Source organism: Mycteria americana, chromosome 3 (genome assembly GCF_035582795.1).
Source record: "Mycteria americana isolate JAX WOST 10 ecotype Jacksonville Zoo and Gardens chromosome 3, USCA_MyAme_1.0, whole genome shotgun sequence".
NCBI classification, from domain to species: Eukaryota; Metazoa; Chordata; class Aves; order Ciconiiformes; family Ciconiidae; genus Mycteria; species Mycteria americana.
The window spans coordinates 113,482,453-113,496,471 of record NC_134367.1 but is presented as its reverse complement, the minus strand read 5'-3'; positions in this window follow the sequence as shown (position 1 = coordinate 113,496,471).

The following is a 14,019-nucleotide window of genomic DNA, read 5'->3' as shown; positions in this document are numbered from 1 at the left end:
ACAGTGGGATGGGGGACAGAATCAGAAGAGTAAAAGTGAGAAAACTCATGGTTTGAGATAACGACTGTTTAATAGGTAAAGCTAAAGCCACAGCAAAACAAAACAAGGAATTCATTCACTCCTTCCCATGGGCAGGCAGGTGTTCAGCCATCTCCAGGAAAGCAGGGCTCCATCATGCGTAGCAGTTATTTGGGAAGACAAACGCCATCACTCTGAATGTCCCCCCCTTTCTTCTTCTTGTGTCCCCTCCCAGCTTCTTGTGCACCCCCAGCCCACTCGCTGGTGGGGTGGGGTGAGGAGCAGAAAAGGCCTTGACTCTGTGTGAGCACTGCTCAGCAGTAACGAAAACATCCCTGTGTTATCAATCAACACTGTTTTCAGCACAAAACCAAAACATAGCCCCATACTAGCTACTGTGAAAAAAATTAACTCTATCCCAGTCAAAACCAGCACACAGCAACAATGCAGTGTTTGCAGATTACATGTAAGAAAAGCTCGCTCTCTCGCTCTTCAGTTTATTATATGACTCAGGGAATGGGTACATTAATTATGCTAAACGCTAAACCGCAATTAACACTATGAAGTGTGTTTTCATCTAGTTGGGCATTTTTTAAAATAATTGGGAGTGGGAAAAGAGTACTGAAATCAATGTCCTGGATCATCTGAGACATAAGAAATAATGAGTGAATTGGAAAATAGAGGTTGTTAGGCCTCATTTGAAGTTCACTTTGCTTCCTCATTGTTGTCCATATTTTTGTGTGACTCTGGAAATCAGATAGAGATCTTCTGAAGAAAAGGGCATATGTTTGTCTCTTTGCTAAGAACAAAGTACCATACAGTCTCCTAACATGGGATTATAAGGTTCTGCTTGGATTTTACAATTTATTTGGTATGTAAGCGCCCTGCTTATAGGTATTTAATTTAAGCAAAGACATAAATTTTTGCTTTACTATAGTTACAATAATATCTACATGGGATGTGCAGAAATGCAAGTTATAGATGACAAGTATTTTTAAGATAACACAGAATTTAATAAAAAATAAAAGGTAGTTATTTAACCAAAGTTAAAAATGTTGTTTCCAAATTTATAGTAGATGTTAGAAATTATTCTTTTTACTAAATTTTATATACAGAGACTTAGACTTAAATAATGTTTAATCCTCTTGAAATTTGGGGCTTAAGTATTCTATGTATGATCCATGGTCCCAGACTGAAGTCAAATCTGTGACTTATACTTTATTCAGATATCCCAACTATAGTAAGATTGCATATAATTATCTTAATGATGGAGTAAATTTTGAATTCCTTATATTTAGTCAGGAATTACGTTGCATATAGTAACTGAACATTTCAGCTCTTCAAAGATGATAATGTATGTTCTCTCACTATACACAAATATGTAGGCATGAATGACAGACTCCTACCATCAATAGTCTTCAAAAGAGTCTATGTATTATGCCACCTAGGAGATATTTTTTGGTGATGATAGTAGTTCTTGTGAACTACTATCTAAAACTATCTAAAACTATCTGTCTAAAAATCTGTGAACATTGAGAGACAAAGAAAAATAGTAATTCCTTCTGTGTGCTTTGGGATAAGGTCGCAAGTTCTATGTTAGCCTGTACTGTTAGATATCTTCCATGTGAGAAATGATTTCTTCAAACAGACATTTCAGCGATTACTGTTCTGTACACATCTTAGCTGTGACTTCTTTCATCCCTTATACTTTTTGATTTTGTTTTTCTCCTTCATTTAGGCTTCACACTATGCTCATCACCACGAACTCTTTCTTGTGAGTCCCTGTGACTGCTCCCAGGCTGCCTGTCATCTGTGGATGCAACTGTTTATGAGCCACCCTTTCAGTTAGAGGTGTTGTGTTTGTAAGACAAACATACCCACCTACAATCCAATATACCTGTGGTTGAAAACTGTATATTACATTTCTCATTGTCAGTGTGCTACAGAGGTCTTGTGTACGTGAGGCAGTTAGGGTGCAGAATGGTGGAGTGTGCGTTTACAGCACAGAAGATGCTCCAAACTAACCCCTGGGTTGACTATTCATCCTTCTCAAAGCAAGATAGCTTGTCCCATTTTCACTCAGTGTTCCCTACCACAGAAGCAGTCTGATTCACATGGTGGACTACTGTGCAGTCTATTCATGGCTTAGGCAAGCCTGAGCGTATGATTTTTAGCAAAAGTGCTGAAGACAACTGAGTGCTGGGGGACTGATCCTTCAGGACGTAAGTGCTCACAAGCCAAGGGGAGGGAACAACTTGGCAGTCCTGAACAACAGTCCTTTTAAACACTTGGAGATGTTTTATTTGTGAAGAACAGTAGTCGCGCATGACAATTTAAACATTTACGAATCTGCTTACTTCAAATGCTGGGACATTTGAACAACTTGCCATGTCACACATTCCCCAAAGAACCATAAAGTTATAGAAGGAAAAATGGAAACTCCAAGTAGAAAAATATGCTTGGGACCTTAGATTCCCTAAAGCTTAGTGTAAGTCTTTTAGCCTTTCAGAAATTGAAAACGGCCACAGAAAGGACAAATAATTTAAATGGCTAATCTAAGTAAAACATACATGGTGATTTTTTTTAATAATACCACCAACATTAAACATCTGTACTGCTGGCATTATGTGGCACAAGTTATAATCTAGATTTCCAATCAGCAGTATACACAGCAGGACATCTAAAATATTAGAATATAGATTAATTAAGACCCATTTTACTCCCTTCCAGACCTCAGATACTTCATACACTGAGTCACTTGAATAGAACAAATAAGTCCCCTTTTAGTGTACATGCTTGGTATTGCTTTCCTGTAGGCTGTTAGAATTACTCACGATTGTTTTAAACAAATAAAAACATTGACAAGGCGTTCTCCTTCAGGTTCTCTTTATATGTATCAGCCTTTATATTTTTTAATTCCAGATTTGTTTTTTAAAGTTCATTATATTGCTCTTTACCTAGCCCCACAGCTTACTGGATTTTTTTAATTGCTTATGTATTTATTTGCTGACATGACAACTTTCTGTTCTTTCTACATGCCTTTGTCATAATTACTCCTTTAAAGACATGTGTCTATGCATGTATCTGTAACACACAATGTTTCCTTAAAAGAAGATATATTCAGAAAGATGGAGATAGAGTTTTACTTAAGTACCTAAGTTCTGAAGGACAGATAATCTTTCATTAAGGAAATTGGCCAGAAACTTTAGGCTGTTACTGCCTCCAAACCATGAATTGTATCCTATTGCATTGTTATAAATATGTGCTGACTTATTTAGTACTGGAGCAACACCTATTGATATGACTTCCATCTTAAGCTTCTTGTTAAAAAGCCTTGCCAGTGTACACATACTCCTGAAGATAACATAACTTTTTTGAAATTTTTTGGGTGTTGTTTATTTTTCATCTCTCATGAACTTAGATTTGGATACAATTACTGTCAGTAGGAATCACTTCAGATTTCTCATCCACACACAGATTAAAAAGGCATTCCTTGACTTCATATATAAGTACCATCAGCTTCATAAATCTGTCTATGTCGTCCATGACATTAAAAGTTAAAGAGTAATCTGTTTTAACATTTAGCTCCATCTTTCTCTCTTGTCTTCTAGAGAAGACTATTACCTTTGTAGAGTCTGGTATTGCAACCCTTATCTATAAAATAAAGCCTTTGGGATTTTGCCTGGAAAACCAGGAATACATGACTGGCCACAGAGCACTCAGAATTAAAAACAAGTAATATTGCAGATGAAGTGAAAGAAATGTATTCTAGCCTTTGGGTATTCATATACAACTGTAGAAAATAAAAACACAGCTACCGCTTGATTGTTTACATACAACCCCTCATCCGATTGAAACCATGTGAACAAACCTGAGGAGACCTGAACACTTTCATCTGAAAGGACTGAGAAATATCCTTCTTCCCTTACCTTTGTTTCACTCATTCACATCTATGCCCCAGTGTTCCAACCAAGCTAGGAGAGTCACTCCACAGTCTCTGCTAGATCAGCTGAGATGGTAGCACAAAGAAACAGAAATCCCTCCAATCCTCACCGTGCTTGGTGAATCATGTGTGGAGCAAAACAGGATTCACCAAGCACAAACCCCAAATTCCTCATCCAGTTCTCTGGGTGGATTCTCTGCACAACTGCTTAAGCAACTCTTACTGGTGTATAACATCGGTGATAGTCAACGTCTTTTAAGATCCACAACATTGAAAGCAGAAGATGGACTTAATTATATCAACATGGAATCTAGCTAAATTTAAGTGCTAGAAGGAGGTCACCATACGTGTGCGAGATCCAGATTTGTACTGAAATAAACAAGGGTCTTTCAGGAAGCTTAATTTTGAAATGGCAACTTAACTAAAACCATATTAATCTTACACCATAGAGAAGAAAGTTGAGCTTGCTTCCAAATCAAGAATTGGCCATACGGCCAATATAAGATCCTATGGAGCAAAGACTTAATGCTTGCCTGTAAAAGCCATTGTGAACCTAGTGAATCCATACCCGTTAGCACACGTAGGGAAGGGCAGGAGTTCCCAGTGCCTGAGTGACTGGTGGTGGCTTAACTAAAGAAGGCATCAGTTTCAGCCCACTCAGTAATCTACACAACATTTATACTTTACTGAAATATGAAAATTTTTCTCATGTATTACCTAGGACAAAAAGAATTAAATTGGGCACTCAAAGGGAAGATAGCTGAGACCTATCAATGTAGTACAAGTCTGTTCATGAAGATTTTTCTCAGTGCTGTTACAGTGACAATCTATTTGCCTACTATATTAGAAGTTCACAAACTCATCAGGTTTGAAAATGTTTCTGTACCTAATGAACTGGTTTTACACTGAACCATCACTAATCAATAGTCCAGCATCTTCTTTCTGACTTTTTTTTCATAGGTCTGTAAACCAAGCTGTGTGGTGAAAGAGTATGTTGGGGCTGGGGGGGAAGAGGTGAAGCTGGTTACAGTATTTCCCAGTAAAGTATTGTATTGTAAAGTAATACTCTGAAAAATGTTATTATTCATCATATGTTAGAGCATGGACTGGTGGATCAAGCCTTGCCTTTCAACTAAATTCAGTGCCATCCTAAAAACAGCCTATGAATTTGCTATATTCAGTGCTGGGGACTAATATTGTTCTCCCTACTACCAGAACCTAATAGTGTGTCTGTTGGGATTACAGCCACCAAATGCTGATTTGAGTTCTTTTAGGTAACTGAGAACTTTCAAACCGGTTTTATGTACCAGATAAACTTGTCACCATCAGTAAAGATATCTGTCACTTGTCCCATTGACTCTCTTCCCCCTCTGCTTTTTTAATACTATCAGATCCTGAGGAACTTGCAATTTAAAAAGTAACATGTAAAAAGTAAAGTAATATGCTGATTCCCTGAGTTTCTGCTGCTACACTGTCAGATAAAAATAAAGCACAGTAAGATGAAAATGATCGTTTCAACAATTTTATGACTGTTAAGAGGAAAAAAAAAATCTGATTCCCTTGCCTTAAATGGAGTCTCATCTGTTTGCCAGAAAGGGTAAAGACTCAGAGCTTTAGGAGCAGATGCTGCTGCTCACTCTTAATTAGCACCTTCCAAAAGTCAATGTCCTATTCTTAACCTGGATTTCAGAGACATCTTACTTGATCTCTGCATACCAGGAACAACCAGGTGCTGGTGAAACCTGGATGTCAGTCATTTGTCTACAGACATGTGAACAGTTTTAATGATAGTTCAATTTTTCCAGGTAAGGATGTAAGAATAATTATTGTGTGGCTGTGCATCAGTGCTAATGTTGATAGTTGCACTTAAGTGCTGTCTGAGTGATGAGAGCTGAAGCATCTCAGAAGGCATCATGGGTTATTCTGCCTATAGACATCCTTAGATTATGGCAAACCAGTAAAAACTGGATGCAAGATCTAGCCTAACATCCGGAATAAAAGAGAACATTTTGTTTATTTAATCCACTAAATTGTGTCAGACTAAAAGCGATTCTGAGGAAAAAGATCTAGTTTTGGTCTGGAGACATCAACAGATAAAAAACAATGCTTCCCTTCAAATCTTGTTCCAGTAGTTCATTGTCTTCATTCTTAAAAGCTCTGAAAAGTCAGGACTGTTTATATTTTCATGGAGCTTTCAGAGGATCTCTACAGGTTGGGATTTCCTTTACAATTGGGTGGACTAATTTTCCTGCCTGAACAAAGCCCATAGGAAAATCCTCAGAGAATGACAGTTCCAGCTTACTGAACACCAGACAGGTCACACTGGATTAGTACAGTAGGGTCTTTGTGACGTCTGGGACTGTTTCATCATAGGTCTTGAAGGGCACATCCCGTTCTGCCCAACTGCACTAATATTTCCTTATCCCTTTATTGTCATAGAGCAGATGACCTCTGAAGTCAAAACATGGGAGATTCCTAATTCAGTGTAGGAAAATATTCCCTTAGTAAGACTTTTTTTTACATTTACATTGTAAATGTGGTAATTTGATAAGTGTTCTGTTTTGGTTTGTTTTGGCTTACAAAGTTTGAATGACTTTGGTTCTATTTTTTTTTTTTTTCAGTTTATTCATCAAGAACACCTGTGATCTTCAAAAAATATAGAGGTTGTAAATACAAGGGGGTGTTCCTTCCTGAAAGCCTGGATCACTGTCCACCAATCATATGAATAGAGGCAGAACATCTACAGAGTGATAAGGAGATTTTGGCTAAGGCAGAGTTTGACCCTATTTGCTCTTGCAATTCTCTCAAAGCAGAGATGGGGTTGTGACAATCATTTGTTTGCTTGCAAACTTCAGGGACTCAAAGGGAAATTTTGTTTAAGAACTGTATCCCACTGTAAATAACTTCCTAGGATTGCATGAGTTCAAGATAATAATTACAACCATTTGGATATATAGAGCGAATTCAGTCTATTCAATTTCCCGAGGGGGGTGGTAGCTTTATGAAGTAAAAACTGGCAGTTTCACACTAGATATTTTAAAAGCTAATTAAGCCTACTACTTCATTATTTGACCTTGAAAATGGTACCATGCAGATGCGAAGCTGAAGAGAAGTGCAGCGTAAGTAGCTGTGGTCACTGTCAGGCTATTGACCATCTGCCTGTCAGAGTGAAAGTACAAGTTGATAAAGTGAATGTGTGATAGTTACCTTTCACAGGCATACCCATCTTAGAAACTATTTTTCTCCTAAAGAACAAGTGGTTGTAGTACCAAAAATTCCCAGAAAATAGAGTTCCTAGTTTCCAGGCATTTTTTATTCATTTAACTAATAAGAGTTTGTTTATTGAGGATAATTTTTCATTTGAGAAATGAGAACTCCTATTGGTAGAAAATTGGTTACAGCAAAATATTAACCATTTTTTCTTTGTATTCAAATGAAACGTGATCATTTGGAATCATATCTCAGAGGTTTAATCTTCTCATCAGATAGTATTAATTATGTCCATGAAGCAGTTAAGGCTGTATGTACATAGTATACTGGACAAAGAAGCAAGCTTTCTCTGCCTTCATTTTGGGATTAGAATATGGGATCCAGCTTTGATCTGTGTAATATGACAGCCCTTTCTCAGATATCCTTTTTCTCATCAGGATTTATTATCTGTAGTTTAACAACACAGTTGCAGGATCACTTGCCTTACGGTTGGCATGTGGTTGTTCATGTGAGTACATGAACACTGATACTAAAGTAACAAAGGGTTTTGGTTTTTAGCGTGAGCTCAGCAAAGAGTTTTTGTGATCAGATTTTGGGAGGAAAGTAGTGCACATGCCAGCATTTTAGGGCATAAAATTAATGAGTTTGTGTCTGTCCATACATGCTGTGTGTACATATTGTGCACATTAAGACAACCCACGTGGTTAGCGAATGTTTACTGATTAAAACATAAAAGGAAAACTTATTTTCCACCATGCTTTCTCCCACCATTACTCTCCAATGCTGGATCCTTCCTGGATATAGTAGAAAAAAAATCTGAAACAACTAATCACGAACCCATCCCCCAAACAACAATACAAGCAATAAAAAAAAAAGCCAAAACCCAAGCCTGTCTGTTATCCTTGCCAGCGCAGAGTAGGACACACTGACACATACTTTCCTGACCTTGAGAACTAATTAGATGAGTTCTTTACACCTAGGAATGAAGTCTCACACTCTGAAAATAGTCTGAGCAGTTTCAAGGACAGAAATCCCTTTGGTCTCAAAAAAAACCCCCAAACTCACTCCATTGTTTTGCTCTGTACACTCCTCCAAATATTAAAAATACAGGCCGATTCAAGGTCTTTATCCTGATGTTTAAAATCTCCATGGACATTTTTCCTGAGAGGAATTTTCAGCTTTAAAATTGAAACTGTCAGCCACGAGGAAAGCTCACACAGGTGAGCAGCAAATACCTCAGAGAGGTAAACAATTACTATGAAATTCAATGCAGTGGGGGATCATATTTGCCATGTGCCTTTTCACTCTGAAAACAGCATGTGAAGTTATCATTTCTTGATTTGACATCATTTTTTCACACAACACATCCACTTACACAAACAAGCTGAAGTATACAAACCAAACAAGCTATTTCCTGTGGCCAATCAAGGAAGTATAAAGTGAGAGAAAAAAAGAAGGTTATAAGTCTTATTTCCGGGTTTGGATATGTGCAGTATTTTCAGATATTATAGAGATAAGCACATAAAAAATATAAAGATTGCTTTCCACTTCTTGAGGGTGTATAGGCTTTTGAGTCATCAGTGCTATACTGCTTGTTACACATGCTATGAGATTTGTGCATAGATGTCAAACTAAATGGCGTTGATTTTATCTCAGCCTTGCTCCACTCAAGCTAGTGTAGGGACTTACATCACAATTTGCATCCTTAATGTATTAAATTCCAAAATATATGTATGAGGTAGGAAATGTCTTTATGCCCATGTTATAAACTGGACACTGTAGCACAGAGAGGTATTTTTGTTTACAGTTAGGGTCCCAGTGATGCAGTGATGGCTAATGAGATGTTTAGAAATGTCTGGGCTCCTATCATCACCTCCAAGCTTGGTCTACATGATTTGCTCCAGGTGCCATTGGCAGTGAAAGGAATGGATCCAGTTTTTTGAATGACTTTTCCTGGCAATCTGGCTGGTGGATCATCCATTTTCTCTCAGGCATGAGAAAAGGCAATAGCCACAGACAGTGAAGGACAGCAAACTGACAAGTTCTGATTATACAGTGCAGCCTGTAGCAACAGCATTTGTTCTGGTTTGGTTTTGGGGGAGGAAGCTGGTAAGAAAATACTGTATTGTAAAATAAACTAAGATTTGTCCACTGTTGGTGTTTTCACATAAAAAGTTTTTTGTCTGTGGTACACTTCTGTTCTTCTTTCTTGCTGTGTCATGCATAGCTATTTTACATGATCCAAACTGACATGAAACTGTGACACTACCCCCCGAACTGTGACATCTTATCAGCTGGAAGCTGTTACCTGGGGAGAAGAACTTGGAGATCGTGTAGTACAGGATATTTGCAATGACCCCTCAATGAAGAGGAGCAGCCTAAATTTCTCCATGGCAGCTAGTACCGTGAAAATGGAGAAGGTATGTGGAAATAATTTTTATTAATGGATGATGTTGTATCTGCTTTGCAACTCCTAGCTGGGCTTCTGTGAAGAGTTCAAGGAAGACAGAAAGTTTGTGCTCTCTGTCTCTGACAGAGATGCACAAGGAAGGACAAGGACTATAGCTACAGAAACAAATTCCCCAGGCACTGGCCCTTTTACTGTCTGGAGAAGGTAAAACTTTTCTCCCCCTACACCATCAAAGCAGAGGCTTGCTCAAGTTGCTAACTGATCCCGTTCTGGAAAAAACTGATCAGTCCTTTACTCTTGTGATTTCCTTCTGATTTCCTTCCACTGTTTAATTCTCTAAGGACAGCTTCTACTGCAGTAGAGAGTGTGTAGGTGACTGCTACATCATCAAATCTTCCCCACACAACTTAAGCTTACACCACGCTGGGACCTTATTAAAGCCCCCCCCCCCCCTTTAATCAAAGAGATTTCGCGTTCAGTAGAAGAGCAAAGGCAATGCATGTGTGTATACAGCTGTGGATCTATTGTTGCTTTCATTATTGAATCTGGAGATTTTGCCGGTTTACTGTATACCCATCAAAAATACATTTCATATTCATTATGCAGTACAGCAAGAGATGGATACTGGATTGGGAGAGGAAAAAAAAAAGCAAAAAAGCGCTAACAGCACCCTCCAGCAAAAGCATTTCAAATGTTTAAGCCACTATATTCCAGGAGGAGAGATTTCAGTTTCTATTATTGCTCCAAATGACTAAACATAGAAGCAAATGAAAAATCTTCCACAGAGGGATGCTATCACGAAGGGCATCTTTTTCCCCTCCCAGCTATATGACCCTGCCCGAATGAGGGTTAAAGGGATGTAAGTAAAAGCAGCATATGACCGATAATTCTTCAGTTTCCTTTGAGGTACAAAAAGCAAGCCTGAGAGGTGTGAAGTTGGCCTGAGTGTGAAAACAAAATCATAATGAAATGTGAATAAAATTAAAGTAAACAGAACATTCCCTAACCGGGGTTTACAGTGTCATCTCCAGCCCAAGATACAGCCTGAAGCATGGTCTCTGCAGGTACTTCTGCTTTAGCATCACTGACTGCTGCTGCTGCTGCTGCTACCCACAGAGCCTCTTAACAAGTAGAAGCTGTTAGCTGAACTAATGAGCCCGGGAAGGTGCAATGAAATCCATAGTTCACTAACGCTTCTGCTGTAATTCTGGGTCTTTTCTGTTCTTTGTGGTGAGAGATGCAGCAAGCCCTGCCTTGAAAATACAAGCACTTGCTGAATTCACTCCTGTTTTGGAAACCACTAGAAGATTTTCATAGCTTTGAATGAAGATTTTTCTTGAAACTACAGAGAAGGGTGTTTTCTTTGTTCTTTTCACACAGCTCTTAAAATCTAGACAGCCCTGAAATCTAGGGGAATTGAGCACTTCTGCACACACACTGCCCCCACATATTTCCCAAACAATTGATACTGATAATTAATATAGGCCTTATCCTAGAGCTGCTTGGTCCAGTTGAAGTTCCAATATAACTTATGTATTTGAAGCTACAAAAATGATATATAAATATGGATAAAACCAGCATATTGCCAACTTTGCCATGTAGTGGATTAGGCCATCCTTGGCCATGCAATTAGGTTGTTCTGCATGCATTTCATTTACATAGAAATGCTTGCTCATTTTCACTGTTCCATGCTTTGTCTTCCTATACTAATATTATTATTTTAGCTGTTTTTTAAGAAAAAAAAAAAGCTTCATTTAACATGTTCTGAAAATTTTCACATTAAAGAAAGGGGAGCTAATGGCATCTTGTTGTCAGATATATTTTTTCACATACCTGCAAGGCTAGATATTACTGTCTCAGGGATACTAAGCTTGAAAGGCATTTTGCCATGAGAAGACACTAGAAGATATCCTGCAGAGCCAAACTAATGCTAATCTACATACACTACATGACTTACAATACCTGGAAATGCACCAAAGATGAAAAATTTTGCCAGATCTACTGTGGTTTTTAATCTAAGCAAGACATTAGCATTATGTAGACTCTTCTTGCAGGTGTTTTATGACCTGTGTAACAAACTTACATTGTCATAATGAGCATCAGGCTATCTGATGTGTTTGTTAAAGCATTAGTTCCTGGGGGCATGGGAATATGAAAGCCTTTTGATTTTTATTTTAAAACATCTAAAACTCTCCCCTTTTGGCTGCAAAAGAAACTTTGGAAAATGTGTGCCCTGCAGATTCAAAACTCAGAAAGAAAATAAAAAAGAAAGAAAATGCGAATTTAAAAAGTCTAGAAAAAGAAAAGTTCAAGACTGTTTATAGTGCCTGACTTCAGATTTTGTATTGTTTACAATTGTTGAGACAGTACTATCTGTAAATTTTGAATTTTTAGTGAATTTTACTATAAGCAAAACATAGTAACAGAAATAAATGTTAATGGTGCTTGAAATACAGCTTTTTCCATGATCTGCCTGTAAGTCTGACATATACTGGTGCTTAAGTCAATATGCAATACAACCTTTTTAATCTCTTTTACCACTAAAAATCATGATTTCTAGTGAAAAACCTATTCTGCTAATATTTCTTTAGATTTTCCACTACTTTTTGGCACCAAAAATGCCCTTTGGAAATTGGAGGACAACTTAGCAGTTATTTTAAACACTTTATACTAGTTGACTTGCTAAATCAAGATAAATTATAGTCAGCCTTAGACATGTTTATGAACTTGTCGAGATCACAGCCTACAAACACATGAAACAACACAGGGTATTCCCTTCCATATGCAAGCTCCAGGAGCAGTTTTAAAGTCGTGAGGAGACATCAGTTCTGAGTTCCCCTTGAGCATGAGAGCTTTAAATGGCAGAACACTGACTGCTAATTACTAGAATGAAATGTGTGTTTTCTAAATGTGTGATAAACTGCTCTTAAAACATGAGAACCAGCAAATAGGATGTGGGTTTTGGCTACACATTTTCTAGGGACTCTATATAGTTGTTCTAGGCTAGTTTTTGCATTTATTTTGCAAACTCTGTTTTAACACAAGACCTAACTAGAAGTCACAAGAGTTGTCATTTGAATATTTCTCACACTTTCCTTTTTATCTGAGGTATCGTCCATGAGACAGTGCTACTACATGCTATTCACACTTTGGTAACACAGTCCTCATGGCCACAACGTAGAGTTTGGCAGATGCAACCATTAAGCTTAGCTTTGTGATATGAAGGCGGGATTTAAGGCGGTGTGGAAATGAAGTGCACACACTTGCAGCATTTCAGGAATGATCCCTGCAGTGCGCTGGTCCACATTTTGTTGACTGGGCCAAGACTCAGATTTTCCAAGATGCTTTGCAGCCACCTGCCATTGACTGTGGAGGAAGGCATGTTCTTAAATACCTCTGGCTGCCTGGACCTGGCTGCTGGGAACAAATGTAGACATAGATGTGACGGGAGTTGCTAACTGCTGTCTGCCTTTTTTACCTAAATGCTCACTTTTGCAGGATGTTTCAAAGGGGATAAAATGCTCCAGGTTCAATCACAGGAACTTGTAGGGTTGAAGCATGCCATGCTTTGCTAACTGCTATAGACTCCCTCTGCAAGTACCTAAATGACATCATCATAATGGCCTCTTGAAAACATTACATAGTCTGTATATAAAGATTGCACTTAAAATGTGTAATATTTTAGAGATAAACATTGCATTCACTGGCATGAGTCTTCCATAAGCTCCTATGACGTTCAGGTTCCTCCCCCCATAGGCCAGCCAGGTGGGATCCCGCTGAAGTTCAGAGTGAGGGGACAAACTGTTCTCTCTCTCAGTCCTGTCATAGCCATTTATATAAACGATACATTTTGGCCCTTGCCATAGCTTTGAATATTTTATTATTTATAGTTAGTATTTTAAAGTCACCTTCTTCCCCTCCTCCTGCCACAAGAAAATGAATGCTGGTACATTTTGATTTCATTTGCATGCCACAAATCTAGAATGACTCTGCTAACCCCATATTTACTGATTATTTTACAAAATACCAATTCCTGTATTCCAAACAACTTTCCAACCAACTTAATGGGATATTTCTTCCCATTGTAACTACAGCATTAACTTGAGTCATGATACTATGTGGCATGTAGTCTCTATTTTTTGGGCCATGCACTGAACTTATTTCAGAGATCTGCCTGCATAATAAACTGAGCAATATGTACAATGATCTCTTTCTATTATGTGTGTAAATATTGGCTTAATCATATTTTTATTTTTTTTCAGCGGCAGTTTGCAGTATGCAGATGGACACTGATCAGCCTGCATTTGGTAGTCATATTGAAGATAAAGGTGGAGTCATGCTTGGAGGGCTGTACCAATACAAAATTGGTGGTTGCACATGTTGAATCCTCTTCTGCTTAAGGTCAGGAGTAACTCTATTTGCAGTGTTTTGCATATGA